The sequence below is a fragment of the Bombus pascuorum genome, chromosome 3 (genome assembly GCF_905332965.1).
Source record: "Bombus pascuorum chromosome 3, iyBomPasc1.1, whole genome shotgun sequence".
NCBI classification, from domain to species: Eukaryota; Metazoa; Arthropoda; class Insecta; order Hymenoptera; family Apidae; genus Bombus; species Bombus pascuorum.
Genome location: NC_083490.1, coordinates 13,068,356 through 13,087,677, shown reverse-complemented (window position 1 = coordinate 13,087,677; position 19,322 = coordinate 13,068,356). Strand labels below are relative to the sequence as shown.

General features: G+C 34.9%; 1 protein-coding gene and 1 long non-coding RNA gene across 13 annotated transcripts in view; one reads left to right on the top strand and one right to left on the bottom strand.

The window, feature by feature from the left end:
• LOC132905063 (phosphatase and actin regulator 4B) overlaps window positions 1–19,322 on the bottom strand; it is a 397,089-nt gene that overhangs the window by 178,913 nt on the left and 198,854 nt on the right. The window lies entirely within an intron of this gene.
• On the top strand, window positions 4,268–6,196 carry LOC132905606 (uncharacterized). The gene is made up of 2 exons (XR_009657831.1): window positions 4,268–4,605; window positions 5,316–6,196. It is a non-coding gene; the product is annotated as an uncharacterized LOC132905606 (long non-coding RNA).

Genomic DNA, 19,322 nt, shown 5'->3' with positions numbered 1-19,322 from the left:
TTTATTGAATTTTACTGTTCTACTATTAAATTCTTCTTTTAATTGGGATGTTTGAAGTATTTGTTAATTTTAGAAGAATTTAAAAGAATTTTCTAAATTTAAAATCTTAATAATTATTAAGGCTAAATTCAATATTGAAAATTACTAAATGTAATCTTTCTTAGTTTTGGAAGAATTTAGAAGAATTCTGTAGAATTCTGTAGAATTAATCTTAGTAATCTTATTTATTTTAGTTGGCACCCGTAAGACAATTTTGCCTTTTGAAGTGCGTAACTACAAAAGAAACCCGAGACTAATGTTCACTTCAGTGACGTAAACACGAAAGTACGGTCATTATTCATTTATGGCAATTTTTACATGATTGCGAATTCGCCTAACACGATAGAAATTGCAGAGGTTGCTAACATAGTTTATCTGAAGTTATAGCAGTTAGAAGCGAGAAAGAAATAACGATTACGAAGAAGTTTATCTAAGTTCCTGAAAGTTGCAGAGGTAACGATCATGGAGAGTTTATCTACAATTTTTGCACGTCGGGTAGAGAGTTTATATTTGCGAACTACTGCAATCATACGTTTCTATTGCTCCATTTTTACGATGTCAAAAAAAAAAAAAAAAAAAAAAGATTGAAGTACGTGAGTTTTTTTTATCGAACGAGTATTTTTCTCCAGCTTTCACTCTATAACAAATTCCGAACGATTTATGGTCAATTTACAGAGATAGTTTACAGAGATAGACAAGGTAGTTTCGTTTCGCAAATATTACTACATAACTTTTATCAAATATCACAAACATCTTCACTGAATTCTTGTTTCTTGCATAATCGAGTTGATATTATTCACGATATTTTACAAATTACAAGTTTCAAATTTCTAATGCTAATGAGTTCATTTACATAACAACAAGTTTGACAATAGAAGAAGTAGAGCTCTACAAACGAATTTTTAAACTGCAACTAAATTGTAAATATACAACTTGTTATTGGTAAATTTAAAAATAATTTAGTCGACAATGTACTCAAGGAAAAATGTAATAATAAATTATCAAGCAACAATAAACAATAAGAATTATCATCCAACGCAAGTAAATAGCAGAGAATTAGCGATATCGAGTTTCTTATAATCACATAATTGTAATACGATGCAAATTAACCAGACATGGATTATCCAAATATGTATCCATTACCAGGAATATCGATTGTATGGAAATTGATTACCTGATTGACGATGCTGCTATACAAATTGGGACTTAAAATTATTAACAATCGGATAGAGAAAATGAAGAAATAAAAAGCGGTATATTACGTCTCTTGCGTTGAAAAGACTTAGGTAAATTTAGGACGTGTTATTTTTTTAGACGAGGAATGTATTACACGCTTCTTTAGAAGTATATATACATACTCAACAGTATAGCTTACGTTATGGTACTTGAATTCCAAAACGATTTGTTTCCGGTTCTACTTAAGATACTAATGTGATTATCATATTAATTTCATCCATCGTGAAACATTACTTGCGTGGACATTTCATGTGGTTTCAAAACTAATTGACAATTTATAAGTTATATTATTTTAAATAGCTATCGCATTTCAAATGATCGACATCAAATTAATTACTAAGTACTAGTACTTCAAAGTACATATCGCATTTCAAAGTTTATATTTAGAATTATATGTTAAAAACTGGAAAAGTTTTTAATTCTTGTCTATCGTTAATGCGATACTTTTATATTTTATTGATGGAATTCAACACATACTAGTTTCGATTTCTTAATTTCCTTACTGCGCTTGGAATCGTGTAACATCGTTGTCTCAGTGCAATAGATTGATGTATATACATTTCCTGCATTATCCTTCCTCTAAACACAGCATTGGATCTATATTTTCTTTTCAAATCAACAGGTTTGACAACATTGAGTCGAACCTTGGTTCCTCACTTCCCTGCTCTTTCACGCTCAGTTACTAAACACTGCTTATATTTTGTAGAAACAAAATATTTGAGATGTTCAAGGCCCGTTTAAGAACGCGTTCGTAAGCGTCCTTCATTTGCACATCAGACATCGAGTTTAATTCTCCTTAAATCGATGCTTCTTCAAAATTTCCTTATACGAAGCTACGATGCTTCATAATTTATTTTATAATTTTGTATTACGTTATATGTTTCAAAGTTCGAGGTCGTGAAAGTTATTCTATACCTGCCAGGTACCAAGTAATTTATTCATTATCTACCATGAACTTAATAGAATTAATTTAATGAAAAATTAACTCTTCATAAACAAACTGGGTCACTACCAACTTTAATAGAATCTCGCATTTTAATTTCTTTCCCTCCGATCTTTAATTTTATTCAACTCTTGAACATTTTAATGGACAAATGATTATGGAACATACGTATCGTGGTGGAAAAAGAAATAATTTTAGAATGCACGATTATGATTATGTTAGTAAGGACAATAAATTGATACAATATAGCACAAGAATGTAATACATACAAAAATTCCTCGCAACTAACACCAATTTCAAGCTTTCTTTTATCCATTTACCAGAAACATTAATGAGCATTCTAGAACTTTTTTTCATATTTTTCAGAGCCTAAAATAGAAAAAAGAACTAAGTCTTGACTACGAATGACCCAGTTTACTCATGAAATGCGAAACACTATGCTCACCTCTGAAGTATTAAAAAATCATTCTACAATTTCGAGGCTATTAATCATACTCATAAAGCACGCTACACAATCATCTTTCCACGATCTAATTTAACGACCTCGAATTTTCAAACAGCGACATAAATGTCCAAAAAATTTGTCACGATCTTTATCGTCAATGAACGAAAATTCACTCCCTATGGACGAACCTTCCGCTTCGCATAACCACACGATACACGTCCCATAATTTCACAGTGTCCGTTAAAAAGCCGGAAAACCGCCATCGTCGGAATATGGAATAATCACTGAAGCACCAACCTTGAAACAGATGCGACAGGATAGCAGCTTTGAAGCACGTGCAGCCCATAATATATCCCATCATCGGCGCACGCTGCACGATCACGAGGAAGGCACAAGAGCACAAGAGCTAGGCATCACGATGATTTCCGCGGCGCGGTCGGGTAGGATCGAGCGGACCGGAAGTGGCGTGGCCGCATGGCGCAGCACCGCGACCCGTCGTCGATACCGGTGCGTGTCACGCGCGAAACTGGCTGCCTATTTGGCGAACGGAGGCTAACGGATCGTTCAGGAGAGACCCATGCACGATCGGCCGCGATCGCCGGAACTCGACGAAACGAGCCGCTTCGATGAATCGTCTGCGACGAGCCGTTTCCGTGCTTCGCGTTCGTTCTCTAATGTTTCACGCGGACAAGAGAGGGGCGAAGAGACATTTATTGCTGCGTGTCAAGGTTCTAGCGGCGAGAACCAATTGCCTTCGGTGTCGTTCGATGAACGTTAACTGGCTCGTTTGTTCAAGATACCTGAGTCGTGGAAGGTTTAAGATCGTTTAGAGAAGCGATGGTTTGTAGAAATAATGGTTGAAAATATGTATATGTTTGGTGTGTTTGTTTACGTTTCCGAAATTTTGTTTTTTACTTTTTTTAAACCCTTTTAGAATCGAATACGTCGTAGTCTGTGAGAAATATTTTTTACTAATCCTCGTACGAACGCGGGTCTACGCTCGACTAGTTCGAACATGATATTTTATTTTGTACAATATGTTTTACATTATGGTATTTGTTATATAATCTGTTTAAACGTTTGCCAAAATTTTATGATAATTTTAATTTAGGATTTTTAAAGATACGAGTCTTGAGACTTTTGAAGACACAATTAATTCAGATACTTGAAATCTTTTTTTCGAAATGTTACTATGTGTATCCCATGAATTAACGTGTTGGTTAATTTCGTGCAAAATAGCATTTAAAACATCTCGGTCGTCGGTTTGAAACTGCGTTAATTAAATTCATACGATTTTTGGAACTACTTGGAACGACTGTTAATTATCTTTATTTCGAACTACATTAAAATGAATTTATTTCTGTTTTGAATCAGCAAACAGTTCATATGTTCGTTCATATGTTTATTTAATTAATTAATTTCTTTTAAATCGAAGAAATTAATATTTCAAGAATCGAGTCGTTCCTTGAATTTCTATTTACAAGTTCCTGGAAATTTTCTGCATGAACGTACACATATATTTACACTAATTAGTTTCATATCATATCATATCATTTAAAATGTTTAATCGATTTTCCACTCCCATATTCTCTGCGTATATAATTGTATTTCTTGTTTCAACGATGACGTCTAACAACGATGACATCAACTTCGTTATTTCCACTACACAATTAAGAAGCTTAACACAAGTAATAATTTACACATCAAATATGTATGTGTAATGCGTAACGCCAATTACTTCCAGAAAAAGACTGAAAAGGAAGGAGAAGAAGAATTGTATTCATCTGACGTTCCCAGGGATAAAATATTTTCACTGTAGCATGCTTTCTTTGAAAAGCATTTCCCCTGTAATTCTGGATAGTAGAGGAGACATTTCGTGTGTTAAAATTAATGAATGTCTCCTACAAAACTTGAGATGTGTAAAAACTGAGAAACTTCAAAGGTAACTGTAACTAAATTCCACAAAGGAATAACTTCAAGAAAAAACCTGTAATGTTATATTGTGTTACGTATATTCGTTGGAATTTATTACAACGGAAATTAACGGAATAAAAAATCAAAGTAAATCCTTTACAAAACGAAAGTTTCAGTATACCTTTAAAATTTCCATAAACTTCAATTAAACGTTAACAAACTTAGCTCGAAGCACGGATTAAGTGGCTCGTTAATGACGATGCAGTTCCAGGCGGGCGATAAAAACTTTTGCAAAGCTTGATTTAATACCTAACTAAGTTTAGCATAATGATGCACGGAATAAAAATTGACTACTCCAGTGAATTTTTGACGCTATTATATTCAAAAGGAATCTTAATAAACGTTGTTAGAAGTTTAACGAATCCGCTTCATTTTCATTCCAAAGCAACAGTGCTGCACTTAATTCGTTTTACTTTTATCTTACATTTTCTTTGAAAGACTTCAAACTCATCGATTATAAGAACAGAATGTGGTTTTTATATAACCATTATTTTAATCCTTTGTACTTTAAGAATTTTTCGATGCGACCATCCAGCAATTCAAACACAGTTTTATAACGAAGAGACCAAAAGCTTCGATTGGAAAACAAATGGATCATCTATGAATTTATTTTCTATATTAGTCTTCAATCCCATCATTCAGTGAGGATAAAACCAAATAAAATTTTGTACATTACAGATATCATCGTAATGACGTTAACAGAGAACGAAGAATTAGAAGATTGAAAAATAATGTGAAAATTTCTATTCGACAATTAAAACTAAGGGTTTAATCCAATTAAAGAGAACGAGGTTACAAAATATCGATATTTGTCATTGATAAACAGAACAGGAAGCAATCAGAGGAATTCGACGTGATGCAAGCAGGTCGTGTACGTGATGTTGCATTAGCACGTGAAAGTGCAACACACGATCAATTATTCGCCACCGTAAATCGATCGCAATGAAACTGTTACAGAATTTAATAGTCGCTTCGCGTTCACCAGTGAACGTTCGATATCACACCGTTACATTCGCGTGAAAATCGAGCTGCAAAATAGTAAATGATCGTACGGAAGTAGGGGTTCAAAATGTTGTTATTGACATTTTAAACTGTTTAATAACAAACGTTGCCAACTGTTTACTGGGAACTAATAACAAATAATTTTTATAAATTTTTCAAATTTTAGATAGAGATTGTTTGAAACTGAACATGAGTCAAAGATTTTTACATATGAATTTCAAACAAAATTCTTGCAAATTCTGGAATAAAGGAAATATCTCGGTAAATGTGAATATTCCAGCGGAAATAATGGACCAGGACGTGATCATTCATGCGAAATAGTCTTTCTAAATGTGAATCAGTATACTTAATAATGTTGCTACATATGTGTTTCTTATAGTTCTCTGTGCCAAGTAAATTTTCAAGTGATATAATCGAGGTACACACACACATGCACACATACACAAATACACAAAAGATTCGAACGTTCATGATAATATTAACTATGTACAATCAAATTTGTATCTGTCACACTTGTGAAATTTGATAAAGCAATAAAACCATTAATTTCTCGATGACGTTAACGTCGAAATTAAAATTGTAAGGAAAAGAAAAAATATAGGCTCGATTTTCGGTTGACAGTTTTGAATTTGATTAATCGCGAGACGGAACGGATGAAATCAATATTCGAACTGTCCTGATAACGAGCGTAGAGCGATCACGCGATACAAAAATTTCATTTCGCGTAACAGATTACGAGTAGAAGTTGTGGATGGTTCTCTCGTGTTTGACGCTCTAGTTAACTTCCCTCTCTCATTGGCGTGTAAATATCGACTATATTTTAACCTAAATCGAGCACTTCGCTAAAGAGTTACGACTTGTTAATTTCGTCTGGATTCACTGATACGAAAAACTTTCCATCGTTATTTTATCAAAAAATGCGTGATTACATAGGTAACTAATCAGTTAACAAATCTTATCACTAAACATCATCAATAGATTGAAAGTTGATTAAAAATAAAATCAATCCAGCGAACATTAATTATTTTGATTTTGAATTAATTACATAGAAGTGATATGTTTCATCCAAGTACTCGATCAAAGAAATAAATAAGAAAAATCACTCTCTAAGCATTGACGATAATTTCGTCTCTAAATACGAAATCAAATAGTGGGCAATATAACGTTATTAATGAAAATTATGCATAAACCTACGATCTAATATGACGTAAGAAATAACTACAATTATTTCTCAATTTTACGTGCTGTCAGTCTCTCTAACAGATAATTGCAAATTTCCTTTTATGTTATGGTATATATGAACGTAACCTCGTAAAAGTTCCAAGGTAAAGTCAATATCATCCATCTAATTTCTACTACCTTTATCTTCTCCTTGTACCTAAACTTTTTCCTCGTACAAAAGTATTTTTAAATAAAAGTATGTTTGTAGATAAAATCTAAACAACTTCTAATCATGATTGTGGTATTTTTCATTACTAACAGAATATAAACATCAAATAACGAAAATATAAGCTATTCGTTGTCACCTGTCCAAAGCAACACAACGATCAATTGAATACCTCGATATAACGATAACACAACATTCAATCCATTAGGAAAATCAACAAATTACGAAAACAAAACATTGATGAAACAACTGCTCGTGTCGATTTTCGCTGTAAAGCACAAGCAGATAGCAACGAACGAATTACTCGGTTGATTACATTCGAGTAACGAGCAAGCAAAATATTGGAGCAATGAACGGACACGAGATTAAGTTCACCCGAGTACAGTGGCTTATGCAAGTATTTTACCATGGACAATTTATACATATACCTACATACATGTTGTATGTGTCATATAAAACGTTTTAAAATTCCATTGGAATTGTTATATTGATCAAATTTGAAATAAATATAGAAGCTATTAGTAAGAAAGATTAGCACACAACCTGAAAATCTATCTTCTGCGTATAATAAGAATTAAAAATGGCCCCACTGTATATCAAGGCTTACCGATACAATAAATAATTGACCATTTAAATGACTTTACAATTTCCACGAAATATATATTTGCGTTAAATATCTTGTAGCTTCCATGTACATTTTCAGATCCGTTTCAAATTGGATCAATATAATTATGATATACAAGTCTTGTTACAGTGCTAATGAAATTTCAGAATGTCTCGTGCAATGCGCATAATATACTCATACAAGGTGTCTATACGTGTTGGAATACTTTCGCGAGCAACTGTACACGCGTTTCGCGATCTTTTCCACGGCCTAGCTTGGACGCTAATTATCTTGATTACTGGCTGCCGCTTCTAGTTCGGATTATTCGTCGTGATGCATTAACGACGATGCTAGAAGGACGGATCAATGGAGAATACGTGATGACCGGGATTCGATGCCGGTTCTGCAAATACGTGACGAAGCTTGTACGATACTTCGTTCACGAGTTGTTAATTAATCTCATGCGATGATGCCTTTAAATTCCGTGTTTATACAGTGTCAGCGAATTCTGAAGCTATGTTTAGATCGTAATTTATGTGAAATTTATAAAAACAATCTTTGCTTATGTTTGTCTTCCTTCAGGAGAGAGAAGTAACACACCAATAGGACCTTTTTCCCTAGATTTATCATTTCTGTCACTCTGCTAAATATTTACATGAAACATGTATATTGCATTAGGATTGGAACACCACATATTTGTCGTTTAAAGTTGACATTTAAAAGTGATATTTAATTTCAATGGAAAACCATGAAATCAATGCCATCATCCACACAACAGCATATTATTCGAAACAACAGCATATCACACTTAATCCATCAATAGAACGTTATTAATCACACGCAGAACAAAGCCAATGAAATAACAAAATAATAAAAACAAAAAAGAAAGGACAGGATGAAAGAAATATCTAGAGATTTCCACGAACTGTGTCAATTCAATGGACCCGTTCAATAAACGAACCGGAAGGCTCGCCTCTGTTTTATTCAATTTAAAAAATTCACACTATACGCCCGATCAATTCAAAGGCGATTAAATCTTCTCTCCAAAATATAACATCGAATAAAAATATGAAAAAAATAAAAGTTGACCAGAGAAAAATTTAATTAGCTGCTCTATATATATTTCCAGTTGAATTTTACAGCTTATTCTCGATTCTAATATGTCTGTCGAATCGTCAGCACACGATAATTTACGTCAAAATCACACGCTCGACGAAACTTCGAATCGCGTTAAATCGCCGAAAAACAATTCTGAAGCCGTGTTCGACAAGTCGACAGGCAGAAATCGAGTGTCATTAAATCGTCCACGATTTCGCTGTTTTCGTGGAAACGCATTGAGAACGTGTTGAAAATGCGTTGGAATCAGACGCGTCTGATATAGCACGGCCTTATTCCACTGATGCTGGCAGGCCTGAGTTACGTCTCTACTACTGGGACTCGAAACTCACAGTGACTCCGACTCTCAAGCTCGCAGAATTATTGCTCCACCGGAAGTTTCAAGCTATGAATTCTGGCCCTCGGAAGAACTAGCAACGACAAAATATACGGAATAGTTCGCTGGAAATTATTTTTATTTTAACGCAACTATGAAGGATCGTTGTAGCTGGGGAACTCTAGCAGAAGAATTATGGAATTTTTGGTGACAAGTTTTGGAAGATTTCTTGATAGACAAATTGGTGTTCTTTCATATTTCAAAAATAGAAATTTTATGTGTTGTTACTAAAATATTCCAGCGCTATTAAATACTGTGTATTGAGTTGCAGATCGCTGAAATTGTTTCGTTAACGGCTTTTATACAATATGCAAAAAGTCACAGTTATTAATTTTATAGTATTTTACAGAAATTGTTAGTCTTTGAAATTAAAACCTTTAGAAAACTATAATTAATTACTTTCATAATTTTTCTTTCATAAACAAACGAAACATTGATTACAGAAATATTAATATCATGCGTTTGCTGAAATACGTACTGCTTCAGATTTTGATTTGAATTTGAGCAATAATACGATAAAGATATTATTAAAAAATGAAATACAACGAAAAAATAAATTAATACCAAAAATAACGACTAACACTTTTGACTAAAATATAACGATCAAACAAATTTGTCAGTAGCAGATACATATTAACCGAATTTTATTAATATATTCGTTTTATAAAACGATGAAACCAACAGTTTCACATGTTTTATAGTGTTTATAAATGAAGTAACTGTATTTTTAAAAATAAATTTAAATTCCATAAAATATCGTCAAAGTTTAATAACTACCTATAATACATAGTTATATGTACGCAACAAAAATTGTCCCATCCATTTCCTAGAAAAATAAAAGCAATATAAGGTTGATTCGTACAATGAGAAGAACTCGTTGAGCCTGATGATATCTCACAACACGTTATTGCTTTTAGTCCAATTAAGACTTATTGGATTCCAACAACACGCGGATGGAAAAATGCGGACCAAGAAAGCCTAGAATTTTGTTTCCGCACTAGTGACCCAGTTTTCGTAGCTCCGTTGCAAGTGTTAATCAACATCGTCTAACGCTTTTTCGTTTGAGAAAGTTAATGAAGTTATTTCGCGCTGCTGATATGAAATTCGTTTACTACATGCATTTACAAAATCAGAAGATTCTGTCGTTAATTGTGTTTCGCATCGCCAAATGGAAATGACTAAGTGCACGTAAAGTAACAAAGGAATAATACATCATCGAAATGTAGGATCTCGAATATGTTTAACTAAAATTAATTTTCCTCGGTGAACAAAGGTCTTCGACAAGAGCTTTTTATTCTCGCAAACGGAGAGAGACAATAAACCTCTATTTGTGAATTAATAATTGTGCCTAACAATAGAAGGATCCTATTTGAAGCAATTGTGCTTTAGTGCAGAGTCAATTTTAAATGTAAATAAAGATACTTCATCTCTCGTGAGAATAGAGAAAAAAAAATTAGAAAAGAAAAGAAAGATGGAGAAAGCAACAGACAGTAGTCTTTTATTCGTGTCTTATTTTTTGTCAGAATTTTATTTAAGGCAATTTTGTTTCACTGTAAAGTAAATTTGAAATTTAAATAAGGATATTTATAATCTCTCTTTATCTCTCGCGAAAATAAATGAAAAACAAAAAAAAAGAAAGAAAGAAAGAAAGAATTTTTAGTACTCCTTTATTCGTGTTTTAATAAGTTTTATTCAGAGTATTCTGTTTCAACTAATTCCTCCTTTTTTCTATTAAAAACTGAATTCAAAATATAAATGATACATATTTCTCTATATGTTTTAAACATAATGAAAAGAATTTTACGAGTCACAAAATTGTGTGAAATTTCTGTCTTCATAGAGGGAAATATCCAAACTTTTTTATCGATTTCTAGTAGGACACCAGATATTTTTCCGCACCACCCCCACACGTCAATTGTTCGACCGCTAGAACATCTATGGGACGAACGAGCTCGTGAAAATTTCACAGTCGATTTGCAGCAACGATTCCATTATCCCCTATGCGAAAAAATGGATTTCATTGCGCGCGGTATTACGCTCGCTGCAAATGGTTCCAATGGTAGAAACCGTGAAAGAATCGGCAGATGTTTATCATCGAAATACGTGCGAAATTTAACGCGAGAAATTGGTGAAGCAAAGTTTCATCGATTTATCTGCGGAATGAAGTCATCTATTACATCGATTGCATCTGGTTTCCTTTCTCTGAACCTTGTCCTATCCATTGATCATCGATTATCGATTGAATTCCCTTTATTACGTTTTGCGATTGTTGTATCCCACGTAAATTCGTTGGGGCGATGTTTCGATAATCACTAATATCAGATAATAATTCTTAATAATGGGATTTCGAATGCCTCGACAAAACAGAATGACGTAAGAAACCATTTTCTCTGAGAACTATTTTTACTAATCTTATTACTCTGATTTTTACTACTCTGAGAAATATTTTTTGCAGTGTTAAAAAGGAACAATTTTAACGAACCAAGAGTGACTATGTTCCAAAACGTTGAAACGGATAAGGATTCATGACATTGTTGCTGGGCCCTTAGAGAGATCTAGGCCCGAGAAACTCTTGAAGGGCCAACAGTGTCACAAACAACTCGGTACGAAAAGCAAACTTTTTACTTTTAACCTTCACCCTAATCTTGAGCGAACAACTGCGGGGCAGATGCGAAGAGTCAGACGTCAATAACTGTTGCCTTCCGTCTTACGAGAATTAAAGCTCATGGCTTGGCTGCACACGACGGGCAGATACGAAGAATAATCCTCAAGAGCTGCTGTCTTCCATATGGTGTAAACCAAAGGTCGTGGCCTGGTCGCCACATAAAAAGGATAGAGGCGCCAGGGAGTAGTCGTCAGGAATAGGGTTGTTCCCCCCGCTTATCAAACCCCCAGGTGGTGGTATGACCGCCAGATGCGACGAGGCAGTTCATCCCGGCAGATTCATCCAGTCAGATACCAATAGTCAGTAGTCCAATCGTGGGATACGACAGTCACTTACGAACAGTCCCTTGCGCAGTCCCTGGATAGTCACGCATCCAATAAATTCATACAGTCTATGCTGTAATTTATTTGTCTGGCTTGCAACTGCTTTCGTCCGTCAACCCGCTCACAATCGCGAGTGTTCGGACGCATACAAACTAGTTCTATCAGAATAGATATTTGTGTTAGAATAGATCAAGTCAAATTGATAATAAAAAATTGTAATAATACGCGTTCAATAATAATTCGGAAAATAATACTTTTATTTCAAATGAAATTTCTATCTAAATATAAAATACGACCAATTTTATTTGTTTCTTCAAAACGTTAATACGATAGGACTTTAATTAATTGTCCGATTAACGTAATATGTTTGGAACTTTATAAAGTAAACTTAATTTCAAGCGTAAAAGAAGATGTTTCAGAGACATTAGCAAATTACTTTTGAGTAATAAATTAGCGAATTTATTAATAAATTAAGCTAATCACCCTTCTCATAAAAAATTCATCAATCTAAACCTCCAAGTAAGCTAACGTCAAACAAAGTTCTTGAAATTAATCACGTATTTGACTCTAGATCCCCTTATTGTAAAGAAAATACTGTCGAACAAGCAAGTCTCCAATTGTATCCTCGAAAATGAGCACCAATTAATTAAACCAGAGTAAAACTTTCGTCTCTAGCCTCGCGAGCGGGTGCAGCGCTGTTTTTCCTTCGATTTGACATCGATGTTCCACACGGACTGGCAAATTGTCTTCCTCTTTTCAACCGAACGAGCAAACACGAATCGTGTTCTATGCTTTCCTCTCCCTTTATTCTTCGTTTCTACGCCGCTTGTACCAGACGTTTCTCGTTTCTTTCTCTTCTGTTATCGATGCGCGATGGCGTGGAATTAATTTTCAGCCAATTATTGGTTATCTACGATACTGAGGCGAAAGCCTCCATTTGCAAATCGAATCCCGATCGCACCTATTATTGAGCGAATTCTATTCGTTTGTTCGGTCGTGGATAATATTCTTTGTGTTTCTAATTTTAGTTTGTTCCTTACTGAAGTTTGCAATATAATTACGTTGTTCCATATTATGGGAAATAAATAAATGTTCGGATGTTTCCAATTGGTACTGGATTTGTCTGTTTGATTTATATGCTGAAGGAGATATAATTTATATACTTCGAAGACAGTATAATCAACGAAAATTGCATTATGCACATTTTCAACCTCATCTATTCTAATCTTTATTAGAACAATTTTTACGTAATAATTTGTTATTATACACGAACACTCTATCCCTAAAAAGAATAAAAACCGCTTGAGTTCCTTCCGAAATACATCCACCTTTCGCCATGAAAAATTCAAGTCGACTATCAAAATTCCCAGGCTATAGCTTCATCACAGCTGAAAAAAGAAACGGTCGCAGCATCTCCATGTGCCATAAAAATTCTATGCTCTCGACTGGGGCTCAAGAACTCTCCTAAACTCTCTCCACTCTCCACAAGAAACGAACTTCCACGTCGTTTTACATCACTTCCAGCGAATTTCCAACAAACTTTCCAGTATTCCCTTCTGCCAGAAAATTAACATCTCCCTTGCCCGGAGATTGATACATTCTCCCTCTCCTTTTTCTGTCGTTTTGCCTTCGCCGTTCAAACTTCCCGTTCGACCAATAATTCTTAACCAACAATTTTCCTGAGAGTTATTCTCAGCCAATCAGAGATCGATAGATCCTTGTGTAGAAGTCGGATGGATATCGATCGTGTTCCTCTGAAGAGTCGAGAGTCGAGTCGCAATTTACGCGACTACTACAGTATCCCTGAAAACTGATCGACCACCACGCAATTTCGTGACTCTTGCAGGCTTCCCAAGGTTCATCGGGCCTGCAGCGTAATATCTAGTCGCATCTCGATGCATTTTACCAACTCGATATCCGCGGGACTAGGTTCGAACCGGTTACGTAACTCGTGTATACGGTTGAGTGTTGGGGATCGTCTAGACTGTCTCTACGATGCGATATACATATCGAGTGCAATCGAGACGAGATATTGGAAAATATCAAATAATCGTGCAGTGGATACGATTCTTGATGATTAATTAGTAGTCATGATAGCGCAGCATTTTTAACTCTTGACTGGTATCGTTGGATCGTAGATTGCGAATTTTTATGAAGATTTATATTTCTGTGGACACAATTAAAGAAAAGGTACTTCATCCTCTACAACCCGAATATTTTTTAATATAAATCGAAACCAGCAAATGTCAACCTTCAGATATATGGTTTATCGCTTTGGAGTCACAAAGGGGTATAATATCTGTCTAAAAATGAAAATAGACCGAACAAATATCGATAAGAAGTATGTGACTTCAAAATTACACGATGTTATACAGATGTTTTACATATGAAGAATTACGAGTATTCCACTTTTAATATTTTATACAGTATGTCGTATGCATTTTGTCCATTTTTTAAGCTTCGAATTTTGTATAAATGCATAAAAGTCTGTAGTCCAGTCTATAAATAAATATAACAGTTTGAATTTAAACGCCAATATTTTATACCAACTACGGCAGTCCATTGTTATACGAGATTCAGTAATATATTTTATATGTATACGTTTATCAAAGATCAGAGGATTACGTTTCTTGTGGAGAAAATTTTTTTGACTGTGAAAAAATCAAATTATCGTTTAGCAAAATAATATTACGAAGGGAATGAAATATAGATTCAATAAGGATAGTCCTCATCGCGTTACGCTTGCCATCAAGTGGGTAATGAAATTAATCTGACGCAAGCGATGATCGATTCATCAATGAGAGGGGAAAGCTATTCCGAGGACCGAATAGACGAAGATTCATGGTCACTTCTGGTAATCCCGGAAAACCATTAAGCTCCGTCGGTATCGAGGGGCAACGAAGGGGAATTCTCGGATTTCCCGATTCCCCCCACGACCAGGAAAGATTCATGTAATTGTCGTGGAAATGAAACGGCTGTCGGTTAAGTTCACCACCAACTTCTCCGAGAATAGTTTGCTAAAGCTTGAAACACCTGTCCAATTGTGGATCTACGTCGGCTGATTTAACGAGATTTCATGTCGAGAAACGATTGTATCTCTCTCGGTTTAGAACATCCTACTGAATTTTATTTGCTTAAATTGCAAGAATGAATTACTAAAAATGACGGTACCAGCCGTAAAATGTAAAATTAAATATGAAAAGCGGATTTCAGAATTATACTGTAAGAATGGAAAATGCCAAAATTACCAACAAAATATAATAAAAAATTGCTTCGTATGTTCTTCCTATTTCAACGATAAAATTACGTCATAAAAGGGGAAAATATCATATCTACAAAAAATATCGGAAATTTTTCTTCCATTTATACGATAAAAAGTTTCATTTTCTATCCCACTTTCCAGGAGTAGTATTTCAAGTTAATTAAGTAATACAAGAGGCAACGTTATCGATAAAAATCGAAGGTAATAGAAACGGAAAAGCTTGCAGAACGGAAGCAAAGATCGCTGTACTTTTACATCGGAACGTAGCGAGTTCTTTTTTTCGATGGTAAAAGACAAAGACTTAAAAGAGAACAGTCTCCCACAACGTGCCAGAAACTATTCCGGCTAATGCATAAACGAGATTAAACCGCATCGAGATTGCATCTTGACGGTAGGTGGCTCAAAAGGGTTGAAATTTTGAGTCCACTAATGGATAGTCCAAGGAAATTGCATTAGCTTTGCAAGTAACGCTAAAAACCCTTATAAACCGTTCGTCAGATAAGGGAGAACTTCATTTGAATGAAGTAGCGAAGCGGAAACTACGATAAAAACACACGAATGAAAAGAATTGTTGTTTTTCTCTGTGATAAAAATTGTTTCGATCATTGAGCCAGCGGATTTAAATACACACAAGGTTATTAATGATACTTTGTCCATAAATGAAGGTAACATTATAGTAGGGTGAATATACTTTTTTTTTATAAAAGGTAGACAAATGAAATTAATTTTATATGGATTATATATATCCCGAAGAAACATTGGAAATAGCTTCTTCTATTATTGTATAGATAATGGACTCGTGTTCTAGTACGTGTTTAAATAGATGAAATTCCAATTAAGTTTCCAGTGAATTGAAATCCATATGTCAAAAAGAAAAATGATAATTCAAAATCTATTTTATTCCTCTAAATCTATTTTATTATTGATGAATATGTATAATATAAATATATTCATATAAATATGTAGAAACTAATTACACATACACACAACTACAATATCTAATTAAAATAGCAGTTGCTTCCAATTGAAGAAAGATAATTTTCGTTACGCAGACTGCACACTAACCGAAGCATGGTAATTTCATTTATGAGCCCGCCAGTAGTACGAGTCAACGATTTCAGAATGCAGATTCCATTCATTACGAAGAACGAAGGGGTAGGAGCACGGAACCCCCATAAAAATCGAATCGAGTCTTCTTCCCGCGCTTGAATCTATTCAGTATGCAACGTGGAGGCGTCTGGTTTATTCTTCGTGAAGAACTTTCGAGAAGAAACGGGGAAGCTGGGGGTGATTTACGTCATGGGAACGCGCACGCTGTTGGACCGTACGATTCCCTTGCATTTATTCGACCCTGAGTCCAGGGTTTTTTCTTCGTTCACTGATATATCTCAACTCTCTCGTTAAAAAGAACAAAACGATCCTCGCGTCGATCTACTAGATCGCCATTATGAGTAGTCTAGTCGTGATTTGCGAACTATTTTAAAGATGGTGATTAAACAGTTATTTGTAGTTAGATTATGGAACTATATATATGTATGTATATATATTTAGTAAGTTATTGCGTAATAACAATGTAAGTTTTACGTTGTTCGTTCGTGATCTTCATGAAGAGATTAAAAACGTATTCTGTTCACGAATATCGTCAATGTTAAGATACGACACAAAAATAACGATATAATAGAAGGTCCTGTATTTTGCTTCTACGTTTTTAGTAGATTCAAACTATCGGATACAGAGATATTAAAAAAAAGACCACTTTTCTCTCATATCCATGTTAAATACAGCCCACTAAAAAAAGTAATAATAAAATCCGAGAATATCTCTACAAATTTTAAAAGCACACCGGAAAGCTTTCAGGAAGTTCTTTCAGAATTACGAAGCATAAGAAGTGCAAATATTGGCTCTAGAGATCTCCGCTAAAAGTATACTAAAATATCGACATTTCTCAACACACCACACAAAGAAGAAAACCTAATACTGGTCACAGGGGAGGAGCAGGCTGAAGGAAGTTCACGAGGAAAAATGTAACGATTGCCAGCTGCACGCGTAATGGAGATGAAGCATATCGACGATACGCGTGTACGCGAAGAAAAAAGTTGCTCGTGATAGCTTTTTAAACTGCCGCAATCGAGTCAACCTCTCTTGGAATGCCTCCAAGGGTTGCTCCAACTTCCACGAATTCCCCTCTCTGTCCATAACAAGAAACTTTTAACAATTACGTGAACAGTCCTGGATGAAACGTAAACGTTCATACGCTATCTGCATGCTTCTTATCGTTTCATGATGGAACGCCATTGCTGGCGTGCAATTAAACGAAGGCACATGCATAAATCAGTCCGCCAACGAGATTAACTCCAAGCATGTGGGCGGCTACTTTTGCATCGAAGACTACGAAGCGGGATCCGTAAGACGTATTATTATTGACAGCCAGGCGTCTCGCCAAAATATCAACGGGAATAAAACTGCGCGGCTGTGAAGAAGCTAGCGTTTTGATCGCAGATCAAATTGAAGGTGATGATAAATGTTTCGCAAAAGGATATGAAAGGTGTGTCAATAGCAGACATCATGTGGTAAATTTATATTAGATGATGGATTCCCAGAATATTGTATTTTTCATTGATATAGGACTTGGCGATGAAATTTTAGGAACGAGATATTGTGAATTTTATTTGATCGAATTTCTGTTTCAAATTGGCTAGCACTGACTTTTTGCATTTTCAGGATTTATATGACAAATGTTAATTATAATATGTGAATTTTTGTCAAGGATTTGTAAATATATTTTCACATAGTTTTGCCTCTTGTCTTTTTTAAAAATCTGCGATAGAAAGGCCATCGAGCTTTGCTGGAATTAAATGAAAAATTCTTCGCTCTTTTTCTTTCAGCACAGCAGTCTAGTTTATTATTTGAAATTTGTCGAGACTTCACACCATAGCGAAAAGACTTCTTAATATTTCTCCTTCCGACTACCCACGATATCTCAAATATTGCCAGAAATCTGTCTCGCCGAATTGAATTCTCAGTATTTTGTAAAAAAACGAAGACCTAGCCGAACATTCCTCCTCTCGACTTTCAATAACATCTCAAAAATTTCACAATAAGAATTTTCAAGATTTCATAAGGAAACGCAGACTAAAGCTCTACACTTTTCTCCTCCAGACTTCCAGCGATATGTCATTGTTGTCAGACGCTTCTCAAATCCTATCATTTTCCCATATCGAACTATTCAAATTTCTTCAGAAATCGTCGATAATCCCGCTCATTGCACGAAGTCTTGCTTTCTAGCAATAGAAATTTCGCTGCTCCATTAATGTGTCAAAACATAATCCGATTGATCGTAGCTTAAAATATTTATTTGTTTACTTATTATTCCATCGACATCGGGTTCGTTTCAGCTCAAACCAGACCACCTTTGATAAGATTTTGAACGAATCCTGAGCAAACGCTATTTCAACCGATATTTTTACGAATTAAACTGCTACTGAATCAGCAAGATCTGTAGCCTGCCACGCTCCATCACTCTTCACATTTGCGAAGTCGTTGCTTTCTATTCACCGACCACTTGCACACACATACACGATATCGAGTTACATATAAAACCGGCAAAAAAAAAAAAAAAAAGTAACTGTAGAAACACGCTGAATGGAAGGAAAATGGCTTTTCTACTGGATCATTTCAAAGGATACGGCGAACACGGTTAAAGGAATAGAAAAACGAGTTAAACTCGACCACGTGAAAGGGGTTGCAGATTCCAGGTCGACTTTACGACAAATAAAAGTGAAAACTTCTCGTGGCTACGTTTGGAGTGTAACGTGGCTTTGATAATATCGTAATAACGAGGTTACTCCGTGTGAATGGCCGAAAACCTGAAGAGAAGTTTTGCTGATTTTGTCGATTGGAAGTTGCAAACTAAACGTGCTTTCCGTCGTGTACTTTCTGAATTAAAATTA